This window comes from Galeopterus variegatus, unplaced genomic scaffold, assembly GCF_000696425.1.
Source record: "Galeopterus variegatus unplaced genomic scaffold, G_variegatus-3.0.2 Scaffold1291, whole genome shotgun sequence".
NCBI classification, from domain to species: Eukaryota; Metazoa; Chordata; class Mammalia; order Dermoptera; family Cynocephalidae; genus Galeopterus; species Galeopterus variegatus.
Window position 1 is genome coordinate 22,300 of NW_007727402.1, and position 11,169 is coordinate 33,468.

Consider the following 11,169-nt stretch of genomic DNA (forward strand, 5'->3'; position numbering starts at 1 on the left):
AAAAACAATACAAAAGATCAACGAATCAAAAAGCTGTTTTTTTGAAAAGATAAATAAAATCGACAAACCACTAGCATGGCTAACAAAAAAAAAAAAAAGAAGAGAGAATATTCTAATAACAAAAATTAGAAATGAAAAAGGTGATATTACAACTGACCCAACCGAAATGCAAGGAATCATCCGAGACTACTATAAACAGCTATATGCCAACAAGTTCGAAAATCTGGAGGAAATGGATAAATTTCTGGACTCACACAAGCTTCCAAAATTAAACCAAGAAGATATAGAAAACTTGAATAGGCCAATAACAGTAAAGGAGATTGAAGCTGTTATCAGAAAGCTCCCAACAAAGAAAAGCCCAGGACCAGATGGATTCACAGCAGAATTTTACCAAACATTCAAAGAGGAAATGACACTGATTCTTTACAAACTATTCCAAAAGATTGAAGCAGAAGCAAAGCTTCCAAACACATTCTACGAAGCAAACATCATCCTGATACCAAAACCAGGTAAAGATATAACCAAGAAAGAAAACTACAGGCCGATATCCTGGATGAATATAGACGCAAAAATCGTCAGTAAAATATTAGCAAACAGACTACAACAACACATATGTAAGATCATTCACCACGATCAAGTGGGATTCATCCCAGGGAAGCAAGGTTGGTTCAACATACGCAAATCAATAAATGTGATCCACCATATTAATAAAATCAAACACAAGGACCATATGATCATCTCTACTGATGCCAAAAAAGCATTTGATAAGATCCAACACTCATTCATGACAAAGACCCTTTATAAATTAGGTATAGACGGAAAGTATCTCAACATAATCCTTGTAATTTTAAAGAATACAATACATTGTTATAACAACCCGAGATAACAAGTGCTGGTGAAGATGTAGAGAAAAGGGAACGCTTGCATGCTGTTGGAGAGTGCATTCTTGGCTACCATGTCCTACTTCCTCTCAAGATGAATCAGGGAATAATTGAAGAACCATAGCTGTATTCTGCCCAAGTTTCTTTTACATTTGCCTTAATGCGAACGATTGAAAAGTCAAGAGAGGTTATTTCTTGTATGGGACTAGTTTTTGTATGTAACCATCATCCCTGGACCAGTAAAATAATAAAAATCCTCTCCTGGGATATGAAAAAACTTTACTGTAATGATGTTTTCTCTCTTTATGATGGTATTTGATATAATGTGATTTGTTTACTGTTTATTAAACACTATTTACTTCTTGTTATGCATCAGAAGCTGTCTTTATATCCTAATACACAGGCCACTTTATCCTGGAAGTTATCCAAGTGAATAAATTTTGAACTGTCACATAAACTTAGGGAGTTAGTGTTCCCCTGGAATCAGCAGGGCCAAATGAAGGAAGTGACAGCTTTAGATTCAAAATTCTAAGTTGTTGAGATTCAAAATCCTAAGTTGTTTTTGATTCACAGCTGTGAACCTCAAAGAAATCAAAACAAAATATTTTAAGAATCTATGGTACTAAAATATTTTGGATGAAGTGATATATAATGTCTTTGATTTGCTTTAAGATAGTCTGGGAGTTGGGGTATGGAGGAGATAAGATTGGTCATGACTAGACAGTTGTTGAGATTGAGTGATGGGTATGTGAAAAGTCACTATACTGTTTACTTTTGTATAAATTTGAAATTTTTCATTAAATTGCATGAGAGTAGCTGATTATCAGAGACTCTAGCTTTGGAAGGCCATGGTTTTATTTTTTTATATACTGGTAAGAAACATGACAAAATTTACCATCTTAACCATTTTTAAGTGTATAGTTCAGTATTAATATTTTCACTTGTTATGAAACACTATGTTATGGAACAACTCTCTACCACTTTTTCGTCCTGCAGATCTGAAACTCTGCCCATTAAACAACAACTTCACTTTTCCCTCTTCCCACAGCCCCTGGTAACCACCATTCTACAGTCTGTTTCTATAAATTTGACTGCTTTAGTTACTTCATATAAGTGGAATCATACAGTATTTGTTTTTTGGTGACGGGCTTATTTCACATAGCATAATGTCCACAAGGTTCATCCATGTTGTAGCGAGTGACAAGATTTCCTACCTTTTAAAGGCTGAATAATATTCCATTGAATGTATATACCCCATTTTCTTTGTCCATTCATCCATTGGCGGACATTTGGGTTGCTTCTACCTCTTGGCTGTTTTGTGAATAGTACTGCTAAGAACGAAGGTGGGCAAATACCTCTTGAAGATCCTGCTTTCAGTTCTTTTGGATATATACCCAGAAATGGGATTGCTGGATCGTATGGTAGTTCTATTTTAATTTTTATTTATTTATTGAAACATAATTGATTGTATATATCTGTGGGGTACAGTGTTGAATACTAATACCTGTGCAATAAGTGATGCTCAAGTCAGGATAATTAGTATATTCAACATGGTAGTTCTATTTTTAATTTTCAAAGGAACTGCTATGCTGTTTTCCATAATGGATGCACCATTTTACAATTCTGCCAACAGTGCACAAGTGTTCAAAATTCTTCACATCTTCCTCATACTTGTTTATTTGATAATAACCATCCTAATTGGTGTGAGGTGATATTTCTTTGTGGATTTGATTTGCATTTCACTGATGACATATCATCTTTAAAGAAATGTCTATCCAAGTCCCTTGTCCATTTTTTAAATTGGGTTATTTGTTTTATTTGTTGTTACATTGTAGGAGTTTTTTGTATTTTCTAGATATTAATCCCTTATCAGATATATGATTTGCAAATATCCTTTCTCATTTTGTAGGTTATCTCTTCACTCTGTTGATTATGTGCTTTCATGCACAAAAGTTTTTAAGTTTGATGCAGTCCCATGCATCTGTTTTTTGTTCTTGTTGCCTGTGATTTTTTTTTTTTTTAAAGATGACCGGTAAGGGGATCTTAACCCTTGACTTGGTGTTGTCAGCACCACGCTCACCCAGTGAGCAAACCAGCCATCTGTATATGGGATCCGAACCCGTGGCCTTGGTGTATCAGCACCGCACTCTCCCGAGTGAGCCACAGGCCAGCCCCTTGCCTGTGGTTTTGGTGTCATATCCAAGAGATCATTGCCAGGTTTGATGTCCTGAAATTTTCCCCGTTTTCTTCTAGGAGTTTTATAGTTTGGGGTCTTACAGTTAGGTTTTTAATCTATTTTCAGTTAAGTTTTGTATATTGTGTAAGGTAAGGGTCCAACTTCATTCTTTTGCATGTGGATATCTAGTGTCCCGACGTCATTGGTTGAAGAGACTATCGTTTTCCCATTTAGTAGTCTTTTCTCTCTTGTTGAAGATTATTTTGACCACATATGTGAGTTTTATTTCTCTCTATTTTATTTGGGAGGCTTCATGTTTAAGCAATAAAATGAAGCTCTCAATTAGCATTTCCTTTATGACTTATCTGACTCTTCAAGTAAATTTTGCTGTCTGAAAGCAGAGATGTTAGAATAGCACATCATTTGTTAAAAGGTTTTAGAAAAGACTGAATGGTCATGATTGGTGAAAATTGACACTGGGAGTTCATGGGTAATGAAGCTCATAATTTGACTTGGGGAAAGGCAGGAAAGAAAACTGAGCAGTTTCCTCCCTTAACCATTTTTACATTAAGTGGGCAGTATCTTTTAGAAGCACATATACTTTCTGGCATTCATAAAGTAGTAGTGCTGTCTTTTAGGATTGTATTTCCATTCCAGTCAAAGTAGCCACTACATCTTAATAAGATCTTTTTAAAAGGTGAACTCAAGATATCCTCTAGATAAACTCTTCCAAGTTGTGTTGGTCATAAACTGTAAATGTTTGTTAGGCTAAACACACATTTCCAAATTGTTGTTTGGAAGGTCAGTACCAACTGTCATCAATACTGGGTGTTCTCTCTCTCTCTCCCCCCCACCCCTTTTTGCCAATTTGAAAGGTAAACTTCATTTTTTTTCTAGTTGAGTTTCTTTGTGTACTAGTGAGATTGAGCAATTTTTTCACAAGTTTACCTGAAACTTTTTAAATGGCTTCTATGGTAGCCTAATATTTTATAAAATATAATTATTAGTTACATTTCTGAGAAAATGTCACTTCTTACTGGATTTTTAATATTCCATGAAGCCCTGCAATGTGATTTTGTTGGTCTCTCTTGCTGTAAACCCAAATTATAAAATATGAAATGTTATCACTTGTGTTAATAAAAATAAACTTAAAATTGTACATATTATTCTTTTGAATGATTTTCTAAGTTATATCAAAATTATTCTTAACCAAAATTCATTGCATTCTCTTAAGACTTCTATTTCACGTATCATATGATTTATAGCAGATAGACTTGGCATCTTGATAACTTTTTTTTTTTTTTCCATTTTATAGTCTAGGTCAGATAACACTGTGGTGAGCCAAGGATGTTTATTTTTTTCCCTCCACAATTAGTCTTGATAGCAAATAAAAATTTAGATTTTCTTTCTGTAAATAATGCAGTCTTAAATTTTTCTCATCTTCATGTTTTTTTTTTTTAATCACCATTTATGTTGGCTGAACAAGAAAACCCAGGATATTCTATGTCATTGCTTTATCTCCTGAATACATTTCCTGTACAGTTCTGTCCTCCCCAGTTTCTATTCTCTCTTAACTTCTGAGACCCTACCACTGACTCTTCAGGAGTTTACAAATAAGATATCAATAAAATTCCTATATCCTTGGTATCTTCCTCAAACAAAAGTTTTTAACCTTCTTGCTTTATCTCCTGGCATTCCTATAAGGACAGTGCTGTCTTCTCCTGAAGCTCTGACAGGTGTTGATTTTTCCCTGCTATATCTACCATACCACTAGGACTGGAGGTAGGGTAAGTGCCCTTATTGTAACATATTGCTCTTTCCATATCATTCTCCTTCGTTTCCCTAAAAACCCTTAGATTTGAATGTCAAGCCATCAGCTTATACTTCCTGCTACTTATACTTTTGGAGTTTTCAACTGAGCCTTGAATTTCTTGAAGATATTGGCTCTTGGGTCACACAGTATCTCCCTTACTATTGCTGTCATGATTCTTGGTGGTTTCAATATCCATATAAATTATCCTTCTAATACCTTGGTCTCTTAGTTCCTTTCTCCAGTCATCTTGCCCCTGTCCCCACATGTAGTTATCCAAAGACCTTGTCATTGCCAGTTTCTGCACCCTCTCCCATAATATCAATATCATTTAGACACACCCCAGTCTCTGTCTGTTATTTCCTGTCTTTTCAGCTCACTTCCTCTAGTACCTAATTCCAGTAATTTTTAAACTGGGACAAGACATTATAATCAGTTAATCTTATCAGGTTTTCATTTTCCTCAACCTCCTTCTTACGCACCTTAGATTTTATGCTCCGTCATTATAATTCCTCCTTGTTTTGCTATCTTCAATTTACCTATCACTTTTTAGTTATCATACATGGTTGGGAAAAACCTTAGCTCTACTTAAATGCAAATCCTTATCTGCTCAGCACCTTCATGCACGCAGCTGAATGTGGCTGGAACAAAACCTACAACATGCTGCATCTGTTTTAAATCCAGGTTAACTGTCTTCAGGTGAATTCTCTGTATCTTTCACATTCATGTCAAATCAATTAGCATATCCTATTCACTTATTTATTTTTGATTATATATATTTATGGGGTACAGAGTTGACTATCAATATTTGTGTATGGTATGTGATGATCAAATCATAGTATTAGAATATTCATCATTAAAAATCATAATTATTATTTGTGTCTTTTACCCAATTACTCCCTACCATTCTCTCCCTTCCACTTTCCCACCTCTTATAACTGTAGGTCTATTTTCTCCTTCTGAAAGATCAGTGTTTAATTGTGGTCTTTTTTTCTTTCTTTTCTTTCCTTCCTCCCTTCCTTTCCTTCCTTTCTTTCTTTTCTTTCTTTTTTAGCTCCTACATATGAGTGAGGACATAGAGTATTCTCTATCTGTGCCTGGCTTCTTTCACTTAAGGCAATTTTCTCCAAGCTCATTTGCATTGCTGTGAATGGCAGAATTTCCTTCTTTTTAATGGCTGAGTAGTATTCCATTGCATATATATGCCACATTTTCCTTATCCAGTTATCTGTTGATGAAGATTTAGGTTTGTTCCACATCTTGGCTATTGTAAATAGAGCTGTGATGAACATGGGCATGCAAGTATCATTTGACATGATGATTTCCATTCCTTTGGGTATACACCCAGAAGTGGGATTGCTGGATCATATGGTAGTTCTGTCTGTAGTTGTTTGAGAAACCTCCATACTGTTTTCCATAATGGCTGTACTAATTTACAGTCCCACCAACAGTATAGAAGGGTTCCCTTTTCTCCACATTCTCAGCAGCACTTGTTTTTCCCAGTCTTTTTTATAATGGCCAGTCTAATTGGGGTGAGGTGATGTCTCAGTGTGGTTTTGATTTGCATTTCCATGATGATTAATGATGTTGCACATTTTCTCATGTACCTGTTGGCCATTTGTATGTCTACCTTTGAAAAATGTCTATTCAGCTCCTTTGTCCGTTTTTTAATTGGATTATTTTATTTTATTTTTTTTACTGTGAAGGTGTTTGAGTTCCTTGTATATTTTGGATATTAATACCTTGTCAGATATATAGTTTGCAGATATTTTCTCCCATTCTTTAAGTTGTCTTTCATTCTGTTGATTGTGTCTTTTGCTGTGCAGAAGCTTTTTAGTTTGATGTAATCCCATTTTGTTTCTTGTGTTTTTGGGGTCTGTTTCATAAAGTCTCTGCCCGGTCCTACTTCCTAGAGTGTTTCCACTATGTTTTCTTTTAGTAGATTTATGGTTTCAGGTCTTATACTTAGTCTTTAATCTATTTTGGTTGATTTTGGTATATGGTGAGAGATATGGATCTAGTTTCATTCTTCTACACATGGATATCCAGTTTTCCCAGCACCAAACCAGTGTATGTTCTTGGTGCCTTTGTTGAAGATCAGTTGACTGTAAGTATCTGGGTTGATTTCCGGGTTTTTTGAGAGGATAAACAAAATAGACAAGCCATTGGTCAGACAGACTAAAAAAGGAGAAGACCCAAATAACGAAAATCAGAAATGAAAAAGGAGACATTACAATTCATACCACAGAAATACAAAGGACCATTAGAGACTATTATGAACAACTATATGCCAACAAACTTGAAAACCTGGAGGAAATGGATAAGTTTTTGGACACGTACAAACTGCCAAGACTGAACCAAGAAGAAATACAAAACCTGAATAGACCAATAACAAGCAACAAGGTTGATGCAATAATTAACAGTCTCTCAACAATTTAAAGTCCAGGAGCACATGACTTCACTGCTGAATTCTACCAAATATTTAAAGAAGAATTAACACCAATCCTTTTCAAACTATTCCAAGAAATTAAAACTGAGGCCATCCTCCTAAATTCATTCTATGAAGCCAGCATCCCCCTCATACCAAAATCAGGCAAAGACACAACAAAAAAAGAAAAACAAAAAACAAACAAACTACAGGCCAATATAGACACAAAAATCCTCAACAAGATATTAGCAAACAGAATAAAACAGCACATCAAAAAGATTATACACCATGATCAAGTGGGACTCATCCCAGGGATATAAGAATGGTTCACATTCGCAAGTCAATAAATGTGATAAACCACATCAGCAAAAGCAAGGTCAAAAACCATGTGATTATCTCAATAGCCTCAGAAAAAGCATTTGGCAAAATTCATCATCCCTTCATGATAAAGACCCTCAACAAATTAGGTATAGAAGGAAAATATCTCAATACAATAAAAGTTATATGTGACAGATCCACCACCAATATCATCCTGAATGGGGAAAAGTTGAAAGCTTTTCTTTTAAGAACAAGTAGAAAACAAGGATGCCCACTTTCACCAGTTATATTCAATATATAGTATTGGAAGTATTAGCCACAGCAGTCAGGCAAGAGAAAGAAATAAAGGGCATACACATTGGAAAAGATGAAGTCAAATTGTCACTGTTCATAAGTGACATGATCCTAGATATAGAAAACCCCATAACCTCTTTCAAAAAACTCCTAGAGCTCATAAACACATTCAGTACAGTTTCAGGATACAAAATCAATACACAAAATCAGTAATGTGATTATACACCAACAATGACCAAGCAGAAAAAGAAAAAAATCCAGAAAACAAGCCCATTTACAGTAACTACCCAAAGAATAAAATACTCTGAGAGAACTAAAAAACTCTGCTGAAAGAAATTAAAGAGGATGCCAAAAGATGGAAGGACATTTCTTGTTCATGGATTGGAATAATTAACGTTGTGAAAATGTCCATACTACCCAAAGCATTGTAAAGATTCACTGGAATCCCCATCAAAAGATCAATGATATTCTTCACAGAAATAGAAAAAAAATCCTAAAATTCATATGGAACAACAAAAGACCCTGAATAGCCAAAGCAATCTTGAGAAGAAATAAATAAATAAAACCAGAGACATTATACTACCTTACTTCAAACTATGCTACAAATCTATAGTAACCAAAACAGCACAGTACTGGCATAAAAACAGACACATGGACCAATGGAACAGAATAGAGAAGCCAGAAATCCTATACACTTTTTATTCCAAAGGTATATCAAGTATCTTTCCTATTTTTACCATCTCTATTGGTTCCAACTACCATCATCTCTTCTCTTTCCTGGATTTTTACAGCAGTCTCTTAAGTGGCTTCTCTGCTTTACATTTGGCCTTTTGTAGTTTAATTTCAGCAATGCAGCCAATATGAACTGTTTAAAATGTAGGTCAGATTGCATTTTTTTTTTTTTTTTTTTTTTTTTTTTTTTGCTCAAAATCCTCCAATAACTTCCCATCTCTCTTACGGTAGCCTGTGCACCCTATGTGATCCGGTCCCTGACTTATCTCTCTAACCTTATTTTCTACTGTTTCTCTGTCTTTTCAGCCATTCTGGCCTTCTGGCTTTTCTTTAAATCTACGAAACATAATCCTGCTCTTGGGCCTTTGTACTTGCAGTTCCCTTCGCTTGGAAGGCTTTCTCCAGATTTCCTTGCTCTTAGCCTTCTTAAGGTCTTTGCCTATTTAAAATAGTATTTACCTTCACACACACTTTATTTTTCTCCATAAGTTCTATTAGCATTCACCCTACTATATGCAAGGGTACTTCAAAAAGTTTATGGAAGGTTCATATTATTTTTTAATTCTAGTTTTCCATGAACTTTTTGAAGTACCCTCATACTTTACTGCTTATTTTCTTTTCCTTCATTAAAGATGTAAGCTCATTGTTATATCTGTAACACCCAGGATAGTGCCTGGCCATAATAGGCACTCAAATATTTGTTGAACGAATGATTGATCAACAAAACAGTGATCCGTTGAAATGTTAGGCACGTGTTTAAGTATGGTATAGTAGTGTTGAAGTAATGCCCTTGTCTTTCAGTTGCTTAGATATTACAGGGATATACACTAATATTCACGTTTCATGAATATTTGAGAAATGAGCACGGATTCAAATGAGCACTGATATCAAGAAATTTTAATTCCATTTTGAAAAATAAAATGTAAAACCTAGAAAAATGACATGGTTAACTGAAGAACATAAGGAAACTAAATTATTATAACAGTAAGGGTGTTATCATATGTGTGATAGATGGGTACTGAATAATAATTTTAAGGATGCTCTTAATTAGAAGAAAAGAAAGATTTTACCAGTGTCTAACTATAACTTTATCTTCATGAATTACGTCTCTGGATTACTTAGAATGATGTACTCTAGTGTCTTAGTCTATTAGTGCTGCCATAACAAAATATCTGAGACTGGGTAGTACATAAACAACAGAAATTTATTTTTCACAGTTTTGGAGTATGAGAAGTTCAACACTGAGGCACTGGCAGGTCTGCTGTCTGGTGAGAGAGAAGGGTCTCTGCTGCTTTTATTTATATTTTTGGCGGCTGGCCAGTATGGGCATCCAAACCTCTGACCTTGGTGTTATAAAATCTGTGTTCCAACCAATTGAGCTAAATGGCCAGCCACTATCTCTGCTTCTAAAATGACACCTTGAATGCTGTACATGATGGAAGGCAGAAGGTCAGAAGGCAAAAGGAGATGAAACCCTGTGTTCTCATGTGGTGCAAGAGCGGAGGAGAGCAAATCCACTCCACTATTCCTATTTATGAAGACTCAGCCATCATGACTTAATCAGTTTCTAAAGGCCTCACCTCCTAACATTAGCATATTGGTGATTAAATTTCAACATATGAAATTTTGGGGAACACTTTTAGACCATAGCACTAGTGACTGAGCCCTCTTAGATGCTTCCTACTGAATTCTAACACAACAGAGGAAAACTTCGTAGGGAAGTGCTGTGAAGGGCTTTTCTTTTATACCTGCTGTTTCATTTTTGAGAATCTCAGATGTTATTTAAAATACTTCTTATGATTCTTAAGGTTCTTTTGTGATCACAGCACTAGTGATGGTGACTCTTCAAGGGACTGGATTTGTGTATTTTTCATCTTCGTGTTCTTACTGCCTGCCACAATACCTAGCATATAATAGGTGCTTAATAGATGTTTGTTGAATAAATGATTTTTTTCCAATTAAGCAGTCTCTTCATGGCTATCTTATTAGGAAAAATTTTTGTTTGGAAGGTAAATCCTCAAAGATATAGATAAACTTATGTGATAGTTGGGGAGTTGGGAGAAGGGGGAAAGGAAAAAGAAAACTACAATGACAGACTATTTCATTAGAAAAGACAAATGCACACATACATTGAATGATACAACTTCATGTTTTTAATTGGATAGTAACTTCGCTGGGGATTTTTCCTAGTGCCATGATTTGTTCTCAACTCTTGTTGAATTAAGAAAGTATTTTAGCTTCAATATTATGATAAACTAGATGTATAAATGTCAGTGCTAATAGCATAGTATTTTATTCTTCCACAAATTGATGCCTGTGGTATCTGGACATTTTTCGGGCTGTTCTTGTAAATAAGGTCTCAGTAATGTTTATGGAACAGCAACTTGTGGCCAGAAGAGAAAAAAACTCCATATTTCCCAAGGTAAGCAATATAAATGGGGCTCAGGAATCCCTCACTAGATCAAAAATCTCCTAGAGAAAGATCTCTTGAAACTACAAACTAAAGACCTTCAATATAATTTTAAATAAA